This window comes from Zonotrichia leucophrys, chromosome 5, assembly GCF_028769735.1.
Source record: "Zonotrichia leucophrys gambelii isolate GWCS_2022_RI chromosome 5, RI_Zleu_2.0, whole genome shotgun sequence".
In the NCBI taxonomy this organism is placed as follows: domain Eukaryota; kingdom Metazoa; phylum Chordata; class Aves; order Passeriformes; family Passerellidae; genus Zonotrichia; species Zonotrichia leucophrys.
Window position 1 is genome coordinate 58,734,886 of NC_088175.1, and position 17,319 is coordinate 58,752,204.

Genomic DNA, 17,319 nt, shown 5'->3' on the forward strand with positions numbered 1-17,319 from the left:
AACTCTGGTTGAGTTTATATTGCTCTGGCAGCTAAGCAAAAGTTGATAACACTGGACTGAGGTACTTCCCCTCTGCAGGATGAGAGCTGGATTGTTTTTGGAAGCACCATGAATCACAGGCATAAATATACCAGGCTTTAAGAGCCTTTGACACCCACGTAATTCTGAACTCCAGCTTGATTTTCCCTGGGTCATTCAACACATGCTTGGAGAGCTGGACACCAGACAGGCAGGCTGAGAAAGTCACCTACTCAATTAATAGGTGTAATCCCAAAATCAGAACTTGTGTTTTGCTGGATAACATCAACACACCTCTCCTGAGAGAAAAAGAGCCTTCCCTGATGCCCCTCCATTAGTCATTCAACTGCAACTTGAAGGAAAACAGGAGTTTTGCTCTATTCCCTCAACTTCACAGCATAAAAGGGCTGAAAGATGCTTTCTGCAACAGGGGAGCTGTGATGCAGCAGCTCCAGCAGAGCAGTGATTTGCAGGATTGCCTGGCTGTGAGCAGATCCAGACAGGGAAGGCACACAGAGGGATCAGCCAGAAGGAAGAGCGTCCAATGGAAAAAGAGAAAAAAAAAACATTAAAAACCTGCAAGTTCCCTGTGTTTCACTACCACTGACAACCCTGCACACCTGAGAGCAAAGAGCTGTAAGTGCAAGCAGAGGACAGCACTATTTATAATAGGGATTATCAGTGCAACAAAAGGAGCAGCTTGTCCACATGACTGATTTACAGACACTTTCTCTGAGTTACAATGCAGTGATGCACAAGCAAAGATGAGCTTTCATCTGAAACAGAAAAAATGCTATTCCTCTAAATAAATCTTCATGGGAAGAAAAGGGGAAGGAACTACTTTTACTTCTCTTCAGTAACAGCAGTTTGGAGCTGTGGATTGTGGTAAGCAGGGTGGTCACAAAGCACAAACAAAAACAGAGCATTGCAGAAAAGGAGGAGGAGAGCTGAAAAGAAATAACTCTGATTACCCCACAAACCCTACAGCTCCTGCCCCTCTCCTCTCCCTCCCACCTCACACTCATTCCACAGCAAAACTCAAGGCTTGAAGCACCCAAAAAGCTTGAAACTACTGGAAACCACAAAACTTCTTGGCACGACATAGTGGCAAGCAGATAATGTTCTTTATCTGTATTAGTGCTGTTAGAGATTGTTTCCAGAGTTCTCATGTAATGGATACCATTCCTCTTTTTTCCTGTTTTCTACAGTATCTAAGAGACTTAAAAAAAAACCTCTTCACCTCTAGTTAAATTGGAAGCATTAAAAAGGATCATGAGATTTGCATTCTTTAGCACCTCAGATTATTGGAGTTTCCACTGCCATGACTTCCCCTTCCAACTCCACACCCAAGCTCCAATTAAAGAACCTTCACATTTGGGTGGACTTTGGTATTTCTTGTACCAAGACACTGGAGCATCCAGGCTGACAAGATGGCCAAGGCAGCAGAATTTCTGCACTCCCAGGAGATCTCTGTTTAATTTTGCTTTATGGAGAGATCCTGCACCAAGCCTGCCCTCTGCCCAGGACCTATATTTAGGGACTGAGCTGACCCAGCAGTGCCCCTGTAAGCTCATTTATTGAGATTCACTTATTCATTCTAATATAATCTAATTAGATGCAGCAGTCCTGTACACAGGCATGGCAGTGACCAGGAGAGGACGAGTTCAAACACAGGGAACCCAGCCTAGGTGCTATTTAGTTCTCACAGACAGGGGAAAAAACCTCTTGCAGAGGAATGGCAGGAATTACAGATGGCTGTGCACTATCTCTGGATCCACTCTGCTTCTTCCATCCACCAGGTAAAAAACAATTCCTCAGCTGGAAGCAGCAGAGTCCAGATCAATGCACGGTGCTTATCCATGCTGCTCCTGCTCTGAAATCACTGGAAATGGGGGGAAAAAAAAGCAGGAATCAGCCTTTAAGGCAGTGCCCACGCCAGCAGGCACAGATGCATTCCCAAACTGCAGACCACAGGCATCAGCCTGGAAAAAATGCCAAAGAGCCCACATTGTAAGAAAATACTTTAAAGGCTCCGTTCTGGCAAGAAATAGGAAGTTTTCAAAGCTCCCAAGTACCCTCTCTCCTGCCACCAGCTGTAGTTCAGGCATGCGAACAGGAAGAAGCTTTTACATTTCTAAAAACATAAATAAATACTTCTTTTTTTAAAAAAAAAGTCTACATGTGTTTTATTTGCTTGGACATCTTGTATAACATGAGAGGAGAAGCAGATTCCTAGGAGCCATGGGCTGGTAATTCTCCAATTTATCATCTCCATAGTTTATGCACAGTCATTAACAAGAAGTGATTTGTCTGGGACAGATTTAGCCCAGCAACTCCCTGTCTCATTAGCCTGAAACAATCACCCGAGGAATGTCAAAAACTTTGTGAGCTTAGTGCAGCAATCAGCCCCCTCCAAAATATTCCTACTTTTAAAAATAGCCCAATCCTGCTGCTTTGCCAATGCAGAGCAGGAAGTGCTAAACAGAGATGCAAAAAATTCCCTTTATATTAAAAAGGTTCTGAGGGGTAAAGGCAAAAGGTTGTCACTGACAAGGAAATCCTGAGAATATCGGTAAGACAACAACTCAAGGAGACTTAAAGACTTCGACTTGTTTAACCCATGAAAACAAGGGGTCAAGAGGGGATCCAATTGCTCTAATTACATCAGGGAGGGAAAACAAGCATTTAAACCAAATGGAAACATCAGAACCAAAAACAAATGACACAAAGAGGCCACGAGCACCGTGAGGATGGAAATTCGGCAAGGAGGTTCCCCAACAGCTCTCCTGCAGAGATGGAGAAAGAATAAACCGATCAAGTTTCACCTTGGAAGCAGTTGTGCTATGAAAGGCATCCACAGCACGGATGGGTGCTAAAAACAGGGAAACTAAACTTGATTTGGGCTGCTGCCACAGCTTTTGGAGTGAAGAGCGGGATGAAGAATTACCTGCTCCTGCCACTCTGCCTTCTGCTTCCTCCCCATCCCTGCGGGACAGCACAGGGGGCATCCACACTATTTCCTCAGGCACATCCCTGGGCCGTGAGCAGGGAGCTAAACTGGGGAGCTGAAGCCTCACAAAGTCAATGGTGAGAGGTGGGTGCCTTGGCAGCAGCACGGGAAGGGATTAGGAGCAACCAAGTTTGATGCTTAAAATAAAACACATGTTCCTGTCCCCTGTGTCCTCACACTTCAGGGTCTTGAGTGTGTAGCTGAAGCACAGACCTGGCCAGCACCTCTGAAACTCACAGGGAATTCCAGCTCCTAAGGGATTTCTTTAGCCAGCACCCAGGGTCAAGAATGATTAGACATTTTTGAAGCCATAACCACCAAATCTCCAAGAGCAAGAGCAGATGACGCAAATGAAAGCTGTTCCAGAGCTAACCAAGCAACACCACAGCTTTACACAGGCTTGAGTAAGTCCTTCCCTTTCCTCCAAGGGGTTTCAGAAACAAAGTAGTCATCAGGTCTGTGACGGGGATAAAGGATAAAATCAAAATCTGTGTCCTTCAGATCCTACTGCTGCTATTTCTGAGAGTGGAAAGCGTCTTCTTGAGAGCAGCTAGAAAGGGGAGGTGGTAGGAAAAAAACTACCAAAAAAGGTATTTGGTAATAAGTCTACCAGAGAATTAGTGTTTCTTTCCAATCCCCAGCCTTTCACTGCTGCAGTTACACACAAAAGTTATTTTAATCACAGTATGCAGAAAGCAGCATCAGCATATGAGGCAAGAGAAAAAATATGTGGTAAAGCGAGTTGCATGGCCTGTTGGAGGGCAGAAATTACAGCACAGTTACAGGCAAGAGGTCCACGAGGCAGAGAAATGCTTCCAGCCCAAGCCAAACAGGAGGATGATAGTGATCCACAGAGAGAAAAGGCAAGGAAAAACATCTGAAAGGAGGTGGAACACAGGAACTGAATCCCTTCTCAACTTTTGCAGCAACCAGTTCGGACTGCCCAGCGAGAGATTTTTGCCTTGTCATAGGTAAAGAGATGCTAAATGGAATAGTTGTATCAACTAAATGCCATTTGTGTTGGTGGACAGAGGCAGCAATGGAAACACTAAAGGAACACGGGAGAAAAAAGGGAGAATTTTAAGCAGAAAAGAACTACAGCAGGGTATCAGCTCAGCTCCTTTTCCACAAAGTGAGAAATTATTTTTGAGGTTTTCTAATAGCGACCTCAAAATACACAGCACTGCCTTAGCGGGGGTGTGGAGGGAAAAAAGGTCATAAAATGACAAACCTACAGCACACGGGTGGATGCACATCACTGGAGAGCAGAACTTGTCACTGTCTAATGCACAAAAGACACTAAGCTACGTTATTCTTAATAACCACCTACTCAATTAAAATACTTCATCAGCTGAAGGCAGCCGGGTACAAAAGGTGCAGCTTTGCCACCTTAACTCCTTTTTCCTTCTCCACAACTCGCAGGCTGGGAGAAGGGAGCCAGCCGTGAGTAGTGAGAGGTGATGGGGGCACCAACACCTCCAGGGTTAACAGAGCTGCACACAACCCGGACCAAAGGGCAAAGGCAACCTCAGGAACGAAACACCACCGACACCATCACCGGCGAGGGTGGGGAGCGGCGTTTGCGAGCATCTGACACCCGCACGGCACCCGGGGCGGCCCGGATCGCGGTAATGGAGCGCAATGCTCATTAAAGCTCCCACGGCCACCCGGGTGCTGCAGCAGCAGCCGCCTCTCGCCAATCCTCACCCGGGGCTCCGCCAGCCCCGGGGAACGCTCGAATCCCCATTTGGGGCGGCAATTGCCATCCGGCCGCCCCTCGGCGGGCGGTTTAACGCAGCGGGCTCCGGGAGCACCGCGGGCACGGCGCGCCTGCCCCGCTTCACCCGGCTCCGAGGGGATGCGCTCGGGGAGCACCGGGGCCCCAGCGGAGCCCCCCGAACCCCGCCGGCCCCACGGCAGCGGCCTCTCCCCGCCCTGGGGCCGCGCCCGGACCACCCCCCCCGGCCGGGCCGCAGCCCCGGGCCCGCCGCGGCCTGGGCCCGCCGCCCCTCGCCGGGAGGGCCCGGCCCCGCTGCGGCCCGCGGCGCTCCCCGGGCGGGACTCACCGAGACGGCGGCGGGCAGGGCAGGGCCGTGCCGGGCCGGGGCTGCGGGGACGGAGCGGGAGCGGCCGGTGCTGCGCGGCGCGGGCGGCAGGAAGGGGAGGAGGCGGCCCCGCACGTCCGCCGCGCCTGCAGCCGCCCCCCCGCGCGTTAAAGGCACCGGCACCGCCCCGGCCGGGAGCCCCCGGCACCGCCCGGCCCTGCCCGGCACCGAGCGCGGCAGCGGGGGAGCCCCGGCAGCGGGGAGCGCCCGCCCGGCTCCGCCACGTGTGTGGGTGCATCACCCGCAGCCCGCCGTGCGCTGGGGGATCGCCCCCGAGCTCCACACGTGGGGATCCCTCAACTCGGCCTGAGGTTCGCCCATCGTAGGCTCACCCCACGCGGGGATCCCCAGGGATCACCCACCCAGACTCCCTCACACAGGGATCCCCGGGGATCACCCACCCATGTTATCCCCACACAGAGATCCCCAGGGATCACCCACCCACACGGGGATCCCACCACCCCCAAGCTCCCCCATGCTGCAATCCCTCACCTGTTCCTGAGGATCGCCTACCCAAACTTCCACCAGGCAGGGATCCCCAGGGCTCACCCACCCCGAGTTCCCCCAGACCGGGATGCCCAGGGATCTCCTCACCATACCCCACCCACGGACAGCCCTCCCGGAGGTAGGGATCCTCCCATGCAGGTTTCCCACACGCAGGGAACACATCCACGCAAACCTCACCCGAGGTGGGAATCACCTCCCGCACTCAGGTCTCCCCAAGGATCTCCCCACCCGTGTGTGGAGCCATTCTCCACAGATCTGCCCGATGCAGGGACCCCACTGCCCGGGCTCAGCGGGCACAGGGACCCCACTGTCCGGGCTCACCGGGCACAGGGATCTCCCGTCCAGCCCCCCAGCTCCAGCCAGTTCCCCCCATTCCCTCTCCACCCCCTTTCCCGAAGCTGGCACAGGTGCGGGATCCCAGAGGCCCAAGGCAAGCAGACAGAGCACACCCCAAAGCCTCCTCCTGGAGGACATGAAAGAGACCAGACACCTCCTCATGACCAGGAACAGGGCTTGTCCTTCAATTTCCCTTAAATGTCTTTAAAATGCCCGGCAGCCCTGCCTGCAGCACAGACATACCAGGGGCTTATTCAGTGACATCCCAGCAAGCTGTGGAGTCTGCAGGGAGGGAGATTAACTGGATTTTTTCAGCTCTGACATCTCAGAGCCCCGAGTTCTTCTTCTTTTTGACGTGGATCCTTCCCAAAGTGCTCCCAGGGCAGATTGCTTTCTGCTGCCGGAGCTCAGCGGCTGACCACGGCTCTGTGGGTACCCACGGGGATGGAAACTGCAGCGAAACAGCCCAAGAAGCCACCGAGGGCACCCGTCCAGCTCCATCGCTGGGGGCTAACATTAACCCTCAGCTTCCCGGAATCCCAAACACGTTGGGGAAAACACAAGAAAATGCAGAGTTTTTGGCTCAGCAGCACGGCTGAGCCAGCGGTGGCTGCGGGGAAGTTCTGGGGCTGCTCAGGTATCCCCAGGCTCGGGGTGCAGCCGGCAGAAGGGATGCTGGCATCACCCCAGGGATTTGCCCCCTCCCATCATTTCTTCTGACCTCTGGCAATGCCTGCTTTGACTCCCAGGCCATTTGTTTATTTGTCCCACAGCACCTTTGAGAAATCACCCGCTACCAAAGCAGGATTGGCACGGGGAGAGCTCCGCGTTCCCCTCCCGGGCAGCCATGCCTGGCACTCGGCTGCAATCCCGCCGCATTCCCAAACTCTCCGGAGCACACAAAGGCAGCGGCACGAGGTGGATGCTGACTGGGGGAAGCCGTGCCTTTGCCCGGGAGGTGGAGCAGGCCCGGAGAGGTGGCCACGGGGGTGTGGAGGCGGTCCGACACTTGGAATGTGTGACCGGCCATCGGCTGGCCAGGCTGCGTTTTGCTGCTTCATCCCAGAGCTTCCCTGGCTCAGCACATCCCAGCCGGTCACTGGGCTGCTGAGAGCAGCACATGATCCAGCCAAAGGCAGCAGCATCCCCACCCTGAGCCTCCAAGGTGAACACTTAAGGCAAAATCTTCCTAATATTAACCATTCCAGGAGTGGTGGCAGGGCTCGGCAGCAGCAGATTCTGCAGATGTTTAATTGCTTTTGTCCACAGCAGAGTTTTCCAGCTGGCATCAGAAGCAAATCACGGCCTCCCAGGAATGGGATTTGCTGCCTCACGGCAGGTGAGGGTCCTGCCAACAGATAAAGATTGGAGCCATGAGCCTGGGAAGGGCATTGGAGGGAGAGAGCTGGAATGGAAGAGCAGAGAGTGCAATTCCAGCTGTTACAGCTACACAAGGGACAGGCAGCGATCTCTGCGCTCTGTGACAGTGACAGAACCTGGAGGGAATGGCCCAAGCTGTGCCAGGGGAGGTTTAGGTGGAAATCAGGAAAGGTTCTTCCCCCAGAGGGTGCTGGCACTGCCCAGGCTGCCCAGGGAATGGGCAGGGCTCCCAGAGCTCCGGGAGTGTTTGGAACAGGCACAGGGTGGGATTGCTGGGGTGTCTGAGCACCCAGCAGTCACACTCATGATCCTTGTGTGTCCCTTCCAACCCAGGATATTCTCTGATTCTATAATTCAGAGCTTTCTCCTCTTTCTCCTTCCAGGATTCAGAATTGATTTCCTCGCTGGGTGGTCACTGCTTGCTCTGAAGGATTTCAGCTGAGAACATTCCATTTCCTACCAGCTCTGCTCCTTCACATCTTACAGATTTGCCACAACAGCACAGCATAAAGGACCTGAAAATGCTTTAAAATCCCATGTCAGGTACCATTACCCAAAACATAAACTATCTCAGTTGTGTGGATTGGGAAACCTGGTGGAAAACCTCACCAGAGAGCCAAGCAGCCAGGCAGGCAAATGGTGCTGAATGTCCTGGCTGCAGGGAGGAAATAATGCAAATTTTAAAAAAGCCACTGAAATCCCACTCACATTAGGCAGCCACTCATGGGCAAAAAGAAAAGGTTTTAAAATTCCGCAGGAGCCGCAAGTCATTAGTTTTGTCAGGAATTTTGCTTTCTCAGATCACAGGGAAAAAGGCCTCAGATCTGTGGGTTCAGAGGAAGCCCAAGAGAAAGGCAAGCTATGCACTGAGCAGGGCTGTAAGTCATGGGGGCTGATTATTGTTAATTTAGCATTTTATATAAGAATGTGAGAGATCCTTATCAAAGCCTGAAACAAACGCCCTGCACGTTTCAACACCTCACTGAATCCAGCTAGGGAAAAAAAAGACCAAATGCTGGATTTTCTCCCTCTCTCTTTATTTGCATTAAATTTTTTATACTATTTATAAGCATGAATCCCTGCAATTGACAGGAAGTGGAAATTAATAGATTATATGCACACGTGCCAAAAAACATTTGAATTGCTGCTAAAGAAGGTCCCAAAAATTACTACAATTTTCTTCTCAGAGTAGTCAACTAGGAGTAACTCCATTGTGGAAACTTGTATATGGAAAAAGATGTTTGATCCAATTCATCTGTAAGGGAATAAAAATAAATCTGTCCTAAGCAGCAGCTGTCAGCAGAAATGACAGTGGAAATTCCTGCAAGAAGAGTAAAAGCTCATAATGAAAAAACAACAATCTAAACCATGACATTGTATGTGAGCAGGATGAAAATCCATCAGGCTACTAGCAGCCTCCACATAATCCCCACACTACCACAATGTAGATATGCTGTTAATTAAATTGAGATGGTCACATTTTGTACTGCTGGAAATCCAGTTAATTAAGTGAATTGTTCAAAACTGTTCAGAGTTCACTGGAAAAAAAAATTATTTATAAACTACAGTCACCTTCCATTTCTGGATTTCATCACTGTAACAGAGCACTGAAAAGCCCAAAATTTGGTTTAAAACTGTACTGTTCAATTTTATCACGTTGAAAATATGATTAGCACAATTACAGAGACACAGACAGCTGAGTGCCATCTCAGTGACTGACATCTTCAGAGTGATCCCACTGAAATCATGATTTCTGCCAGTCTCCTTTGAGGCTTTTCACTCCCCACCTCAGGCCTGACACCAGTCACTCCCAGGTTTTACATTTGCAAAGTAAAGCAGAAATCTCAACGGGAAAATCCCTCTCCTGCCCTCCCCAGGCTGCTGTTCCTGCAGCAGACAGCCAAACCAGACGTGTCCCCCCCTGGAATGCTGTGCTTTACACCCAGCTGTGGCTCACACCCAGCTCAGCAGCAGGAATTGCTGCCTGATGCTCTGAGTGCTGCATCCCACCCAGCTGTGCCACAGCCTCCCCTAAATCCCCCAGGACGGAGCCCTCCCAACCATCCTGCACTCACACACGCCAGCAGAACACAATAAACACCTAAATCCCTGCAAGATCAGGGCCTGCCATCCCTCTGAATAATCCCTACTCAATTTCAAGTCAATTATTATTCCTACACCTGCATCACATGGCTGTAATGATCTTTATTTCCCCCCCCCCAAAAAAGTTTGATTTTGACCAAAAAAAGCACCAGCTTTAACTGGAAGCACTCACTGTAATGGAAAACCTATTTGCTGTGACTGCAGCAGGTCATCAGGTCTGGGCCACAGAGGTGGAATTTAATTTCTAATCTGGAGATCTCAAGCCTTTGGTATCAGATAGAGCTAAAGGGATCACAGGGAAGCTGGACAGAAAAGCAGCTTTCCAAGCAGCACAATAATAACCATGCTTTGAATTCCCATGAGAATGCCATTTCAAAGCAAGTTCCAAATTGTCTTCTTCTTTCTTGGAGGCATCCTAGCAGAAGATGATTTTTAAGAGTGGACAGTTAGTGGTTATTAAGTAAAGCAAATACAGAAATGTGACAGAAAACACCTCCTTAAAACTCTCCCTGTGTGGTGGAGCAGTGACAGCCCAAATCCTTTTCTCCCATTCATCATTCACAGCACCTGCTTATTATTTATGCTATATATTTATTTATTATGCTATTTATTTATGTTATACATTAATCTAGGGCAGGTTTTTAATTAATACTCTTCTTCATCAATACCTATGGAATGAAGAATTTTTCCTTTACAAAGAAAAACCTTTGCAACACCAACACAACATGTCCCTCCTCAGCACCTGAAACGTAGCAAACAGAATATGAAGTGAGAGATGGGGAGTGTGGTATTTTCAGGGTCCTCAGGATGAAGGAGGAATTGAGAATCTGACTCCATGTTCTTAGAAGGCTAATTTATTATTTTATGTACTTATATTATATTAAAGAATGCTATACTAAACTATACTAAAGAATAGAGAAAGGATACTTACAGAAGGCTTAACAAGATACTTATTAAAAACTCGTGACCCTGTCCAAAGTCCCAACACAGCTGGCTGTCATTGGTCATTAAATAAAAACAATTCACATGTTGAATAAACAATCTCCAACCACATTCCAAAGCAGCAAAACACAGGAGAGAAAAATGAGATAATATTGGTTTTCCTTTTTCTCTCTTCTCAGCTTCGCAGGAGAAGAAATCCTGGCGAAGGGATTTTTTCAGAAAATATGACAGTGACAGGGGAGAACAAAAAGCAATGCAGAGTCAGACAGCCCTGATGCTCTGAGGGCTCCTTCAGCCTGAGGATCAGGTGTCCCAGGGCTGGAGCAGCCACAGAGCAGGTTAATATGGAAGTATTTTGTCTGAGGTTTCACAGCGGATGTGTCCGCCTGCCTGGAGCAATGGGCGTCACACCAAGGTCCCCAGTTTGCCACCCCTGGTGGTGACACACACCTGTGTCCCAAGGGTGGCTGGAGACTTGGAAATGTTCACAAACCCTTCCTGTTCACAATCACATCCTGTTCTCTGGTGCCCCAGGAGATCCAGAAATTCCCAATGTTGCAAACTCACCGTGCATCCCTCTGCAAGCTTCTATTTTAGCTCACACCTAAAATGAGCAAATATTCTTCTCTTCACCTATATATCTAATTTTTTTACACAGTAATAAGCCTATCCCTAGTGAACCTACAGCTGCCCACATTGTGCCTAGACTTGTAAGGTATTTAAAGGTTTCTGTCATCCTGTTCATAAGGCCTGGGGGACAAAAAGGGTTAAGAACCAACACAGATTCTCTAGGGAAAACAGAAAGGCACCAGAAAAGCCAATTCAACTGATTTTACCCAAAGGGACAAAAGAAGGTTTAGTAGGTCCTTTATAAAATGTCAGAGAGAAAAGCTTTATTTTCCCACAGGGAAAAACATACCCATTAACAAATTAGGTGAAAGCTGAGTGAGATGTAAAAGGTCTGAAATTCCTCAATGCCTTTAAACTGTCTGTCTTCACACACTTCATTTATTTTGGACAGCAGCACTGCCCGTGCCAACTTGGGAGCAAATGGAACTGTGAAAATACCTGGGGATGAATGTATTTTTAATGTTAATAAGCAAATCTTAATTGATCTGAGCAACACTATTTTTGGGTTTTAGAGAACAACCAAGTCCCAAACTCAAGCCCATCTGGGTTCCTCGTTTTCCTCAGAGCATCACTGAGCAAACCTTCACAACTCTACCTGAGTGGAAACAGATTTCAGGGGAGCTACTCTTGTATTTATGAGTTGGGTAAATGCCCACTGAAGGGAGGCCAAAGCAATCACAGCATTTAATAATTCCTGACAAGTCACAGGGAAAAAAAAAAAAGAGGAAAAAAATAACACCTATGTAATGAAGGGCACTGTGACAAGTGAGCTTCCTCCACAGCCTGCAGATACCAAAAAATATATAAAAAAATATTCCCTATAGTATCTTGCATAGTATGGGGAAAATTAACTCCTATTCCACTTCCAGAGGCTGACCATAAATCCAAATGCTGTTGGAGGGAAACTGCAAAGACAGCAAGGAAGGAGGAAGAGCCAAATGGAGTGATGAAGCTGTAACAAAAGGGATCTCGGGCTGGGCTCCTGCTTGGCCGGGACGAGCATGGAAATGAGATCAAGTGCAGGAGCTCATCATGAGGCAGCAGAGCTGGGCACAGACTCCTCCATCACAGCTGAGCTAACAGCATTCATCAGCAGAGCACGGCTGAGGGGCTGCAGTGACACAAACAGGACGGTGTTAACAGTTAATTATGTGTGCTAAAAGCACAGAACCATCAAGGAGAGGGGATTGGAGCCTCTGCTGACATCTGGCAGCGTTTTGGGGAAGCTGTGTTTCTCCTGAGGTCCTCATTGATTCAGGAGCACTGATTTGCTGACGTTAATTGGAGGAAGAGGTAATGAGAACTGACTAATCACCGAGCTGTGTGCCCTGCAGACTCATTCCAGTGTCAGTCACCCTATCTTGCTGATCACTCAGGCAAAACTCAGTTTTAGGGGGAATTCAGTGGTTGGTCAGCACCCCTCTTTGACTCACTGTATTTGCATTTGGTTGTACAATAAGCTGATGAGAGCTGTGGTGGTGTCAGAGCTCAGCTGACACAGCAGTGGAGGCATCACAGCACATGCTGTAATTCCTGGAGAGCTTGCACTGAAGGTCTGGACATGCTAATGTCACTGCTGGTGTCTCCAATGTGACTGTGACCCCTGCAAAGTGAATTAGCAGAGCTCTGCCAGCACCTGCTGCGTGCACACCTCTCCCTTTCCCTGCAAACACACAGGGCTGCTGTTACTATATTGTTTTTCCAGATAAGGCTTAAAGGATCAGTATTTAATTGCAGCAGTGAGTTCAAGGTATGAGACACAGTGTTTGCATTAGAGAGATTTGTCACAAAACTTGGAGGGAAACAGCAGCACTCAGATGATCCATCACACACTCACCTCATTTAAATGCAATTCAATTTAGCCAGACCCTTTGGCACAAAAGTGGGAAAGATGACTTAACAAAAAGCACAGAAGAATACTTCTGACCCCAGGTGTCAGCTGGATTTGTGTGTGACATTCACAGAGGAGCTGTCCAAGAAAGCCTGCAGCCATTCATTGCTAGGCTGCAATTAAGGTGGCAGCCAATGTTTAAAACCTTCCTCATCCCATTCCCCCCTTTTCTGGCCACATTTTAAATACAACACAGAATGAAAAATAAAAATAGACTGCTGTGCCCTGCCCCACATGAGGCTGGGCCAGGATGAGTGGATTTCTATGCAAACAACACACAGAATGCCTTCCTTTAATCAGTTTGTTGCCTGACACAGATAGGAAAATTAAATGAAGTTAACTGTGCAGTTTTCAAGTCACCATTCAGCCTTTCAGTTGAGACAGATGACTTCTACTTACAGTGCTTCTTCCTCTGGCATTCAGTGGAAAATTTGGCAATCCTCTCTGGGTCTGGTTCTCAGCAATTCTCTGACATGGGGGCAGTTCGTGTCTCCATTGCACATAATAGAGCTGTAGAAGCCAGGGAAAAAATGGCTCTTTTCTAGCCAGTTTCCCCCTTTCCCATCTGACAGAAGTGATTTTCTTCCCTGATCCAAAAGCCAACACACCCTGGTCTCCACCAGTGAGCATGGCAGGCACAGCACAGAAATGCTCAGAGTCCCCTAAAGTTTGCAAAAAGTATCAAATTCCCCCATTTCTGCCCTTCTCAGGGAGTAAGAGAGCCCCAGTGTGAGCAGGGCAAAGAGGCAGCCTTACCTTTGTGTGATTGGGGCTGCATCACTGATCCAGGGAGGGACACACAGAACTAGGGGTTAAATGGGAACTCACAGCCCTTCCCACCACCCAGCAAATCTGGATTGTGGCTCAACTCCCAGCCATTGTAACCTCAATTCTGCCACAGGGTTACTCCTGACTTACACAGGTAAAGTTAGACCCAGATATCAACTCTAATGGGCCTGATTCTGTTCGTGTTTACACCAGCACAACGTGATGATGATGATAAATAATTCACAATTAAAAGCCAAATTACTCACTATTACTTGGTGAGTAGTCATGGCAACTTCTTTCCTTCCCCAGCAATAAATTCAGTATCTGCTGATACTGCCAGGCACTGATCAGGTCTGGAATGAGAATTAGGGGACAGGGAAGTATGAGGGTGATGGTCACACTTGTCAGACCAAAGGCACTCCAGCATCTCTCTCTGATGGCTGCAGGCATTTCTCAAGAGCTTTTCCAGCTCCATGCAGATCCTTTGCTCCCACTGACTTGACTGCAGCTCACCTGCTTCCCTCCCTAACCCTCTCCAAGTTCCCCCTCAGCACCTCACTCTATTTACATCCCTGCCCTGATGGGAATCAAGGCACAGGGACCAAAACAAGGCTAAACCACACAGAAGGAACAACCTCCACAACAAGATTTGGATCCTGCTGTTGACAGAGGAGTGCTGGCTCCTGGACTAATTACAAAGTGCTGAATTTGGAGACACCTTGTGCATAATATATTGATTTTTTTTTTCCCTTGGAACATGGTCCAGCTCTCAGTTGCTCTTCTACGTGCTCCAAAGGCAGAGCTTTAATGCTGCAGGCAGAGAGGGCACCAGGAGATGGAAGCTACACCTGAGGCAAGCTCCACTCTTCTGAGACAATTACAGCCATAAAGGTTTAGCATAAAGCTCAGGAGAGCAGAAAGCAGAACACTGTCAGTCACAAGCTTTTCATTCTGAAACTGGCTCCTAAAAAAGATAAGATAAAGCCAAACCAGATTAACCAACTTCAAAGCAAGCAGCAAGGCATTTAGGGCACGCTAGAATAGAATGCAGCTGTGCAGAGCGCTGATGAATTAAACAGGTAGAGAGGCTCCTTAATGACTTGCTCCTTGTCCCTTGCAGGTTTTTGGAAGTTTCCTGTGATTAGTCCCATCCCCTAACAAGATTCCAGCATCCAGGTGATGCAGCAGTGCCTGCCACAGAAATGTTGATGAGGTGAGCTAGCAGGAGCTCTGTGGAACAGCCTCCCCCAATCAGTTATCCAAGGAAAAGTGATACTGGATGACTCTTACAAGGGACACACAAAGCACTTACTGTTGAGCTCATCGTCAACTTTCTAAGTCAAATTAACCAATTTGCTAATTAAGGCTCATGGCAATTCCTCAGGACAGTAAGTCTGCAGTGCAGTGATTCATCAGGCGGTCACAGAACTGGGGAGGGGCTCCTCCTGCCCTGACTCAGGAGGGCTGCTGCTTCCCAAAGGAATTTAAAAGGTGGGGGAAAAGAGAATGGGAGGAAATAAGAGAGGAAAAGTGGAAAAAAGGGGGTAAGTGGAACCCAAGGCAGTTTGAGAGAGAAATCATATTTTTTAAAATTGACATGGGAAAAATAGCTGCCTTTCTAACATAATTTGATTAGGATGATGTGAAGTTAAGCAGGTAGGTCTCATGAGTTCTAAGTGGGACATTTTGCATTAACATTTGTCCAGCCCATGGCAGGGGTCAGTCTGCTGCTGAAGAAGGAAGGAGCAGAGAGGGAATGATGCCTCTGCTGACCAGGAAGGAGAGACACAACAGTTGGGAGCAGCCCAGGGATTCAGCTCACTGGAATGTTGCTCTCTGGACCTCCCACCACCTGAACCGTCACTCCCTGGGGCTCCCAGCACTGCACAACCCCTCACGGAGCCTCCCCCACTGCAGTTTTCCAGCTTGGAAGAGCAGGCTGCAAGCACAGAACCCTTTTCCCTACAGGAAAAGCAACCCTGAAAGCTTGAATTGCACACACAGTGTGGCTCTTGGATCCTCAGAGGCTCTCTCAGCTTTCTAAACACCTTCCCTTCTTCAAATGGGTAAATAATCTTTCACCCATTTAACCTGAGACACCAAACTCCATGACTCACCCAAAATCTCAGCACTTCCTTGGGGCCCTGCCATTTGTCCTTATTCAAGGAAAGAAACAACACCAGTATCAAGAGATTTGTATTTTATGATCCTCTCTGATGTAACCTCACTCACTTGAACACCATAATTTGACCTTCTGTATCTCGGGTTCACAAAATGCAGACAAATCAATTCCCAGGGGCTCCAGGATGAACACATCTCCTCTCCAGGGGGCTCTGCAATTAAGGATTAATTAGCTGAGGAAATTCACAGCACTGCAGCTGCAATGCTACAGGCAGGGCCACACCAGGGGAGCCCCAGGAGCACCTCCAGCTTCCCAATTGGACACAATAATAGTGTCCCACACTGGGGAAGCACCAACCTCCTGGTTCCCTGAGATGTCACTGCAAGGACTACACTCAGCACAATCCCTGTGCTCAGTTCAGTGATTTCTGAGGGCAGGGCAGGCCCACAGGGCTCTCAGGGAGCAGGGCTGGCACTGCAGAGCCCCCCAGCACTCAGTGCCCCATCCTGTGGTGCCCCCAAAGGCTGCTGAGACCATGGAGCTCTCTGCGAGCACCCCAATCACCTGCCAGCCCTAAAGGGGACATTTCAGATTTAACCATCCTGAGCTCACCCGAGCCAGCCTCCCAAATTCAAAGCACAACCTCTCTGAGTGCTCTCCTTGCTTGGCTGCCTGATTTGCCTCCAGGACAGGCTGTGTGATGTAAACCAACCTGCTTGAGGCTGGATTTTTCTGGAGCTGGGAGGATTTGGCACCTTTTATTACTCACTTGTAAAGTGACTCCCAGAAATACCACAAACAAGCCCAGCAGGCTGCCTGAGGAGGGAAGGATGCTCATGCATGCTCTGTTCCTTGGATAAAGGGCATTAATCTAAGCCTTGCACCTCTGGGGCAGTGAGAAGAGCCTGGCAGCACCTCCCAAGGACCTGCTGCATATCTGAGCTTTGACATCTTCTTCCAAAGGGTTTCTTCAGCTCAGCTTGCTGTTTGTAAGCAAATCTCACAGCAAAATCTCGTCTGGCAGAGCAACAGTGCAGTGATCACGACATCCACCAGCTGTAGCAGGCACAGGAGCCTGTTCCCAGCTGTGCCTCCACAGAAATCCATCCATCCATCCATCCATCCATCCCCACACAGCAGCAGGACAGCAGAGAAGGAACAAGTCAGGCAGCAGCTGCTGGCATTGACTCAAGGGGCACTCAAGCCAAACTGTGTCAGCAGTGTGAGCCTCCCACAGCATCCAGCAGCCATGAGCTCCTTCCTGGGAACGTGCTGCCTCACACCAGGACATGGGAAAAGGGAATGGCCCCAAATCATCACTCACAGAGGGCAGAGATACACTCCAGAGAGGAAATGCCTGCATGGGGAGCACAGTGAATGTAAAGAGTAAAGGCTTCTCCCTGTCCCCCCTAAGCAGTGTTAACCCAACTGAGAAAAAACCAGAGAATAAACCATTTCATCACAATGCCTTCAGTTTCAAGGGGGGCTCCTCTCAAAGGACCAGATG

General features: G+C 49.0%; 1 protein-coding gene and 1 long non-coding RNA gene across 14 annotated transcripts in view; both read right to left on the reverse strand.

The window, feature by feature from the left end:
* Window positions 1–5,249, reverse strand: part of KTN1 (kinectin 1) — an 82,035-nt gene extending 76,786 nt beyond the window's left edge. For all 10 annotated transcript variants that reach the window (XM_064715877.1, XM_064715872.1, XM_064715881.1 and 7 more), the window contains exon 1: window positions 5,095–5,249. The gene's annotated coding sequence lies outside the window, so the exon portion shown is untranslated. The remainder of the gene's footprint in view (window positions 1–5,094) is intronic.
* A 783-nt stretch (window positions 5,250–6,032) lies between these two features.
* LOC135449182 (uncharacterized) lies at window positions 6,033–17,285 on the reverse strand. Of its 4 annotated transcripts, none has more exons than XR_010440683.1 (4): window positions 17,137–17,285; window positions 13,957–14,043; window positions 13,322–13,432; window positions 6,033–7,324 (listed from the first exon to the last, which is right to left on the reverse strand). It is a non-coding gene; the product is annotated as an uncharacterized LOC135449182 (long non-coding RNA). The 4 variants fall into 4 exon arrangements; XR_010440684.1 differs by lacking the exon at window positions 17,137–17,285 and adding an exon at window positions 16,425–16,524; XR_010440682.1 differs by lacking the exon at window positions 17,137–17,285 and adding an exon at window positions 14,409–14,674.
* Between the last annotated feature and the right edge of the window lie 34 nt (window positions 17,286–17,319).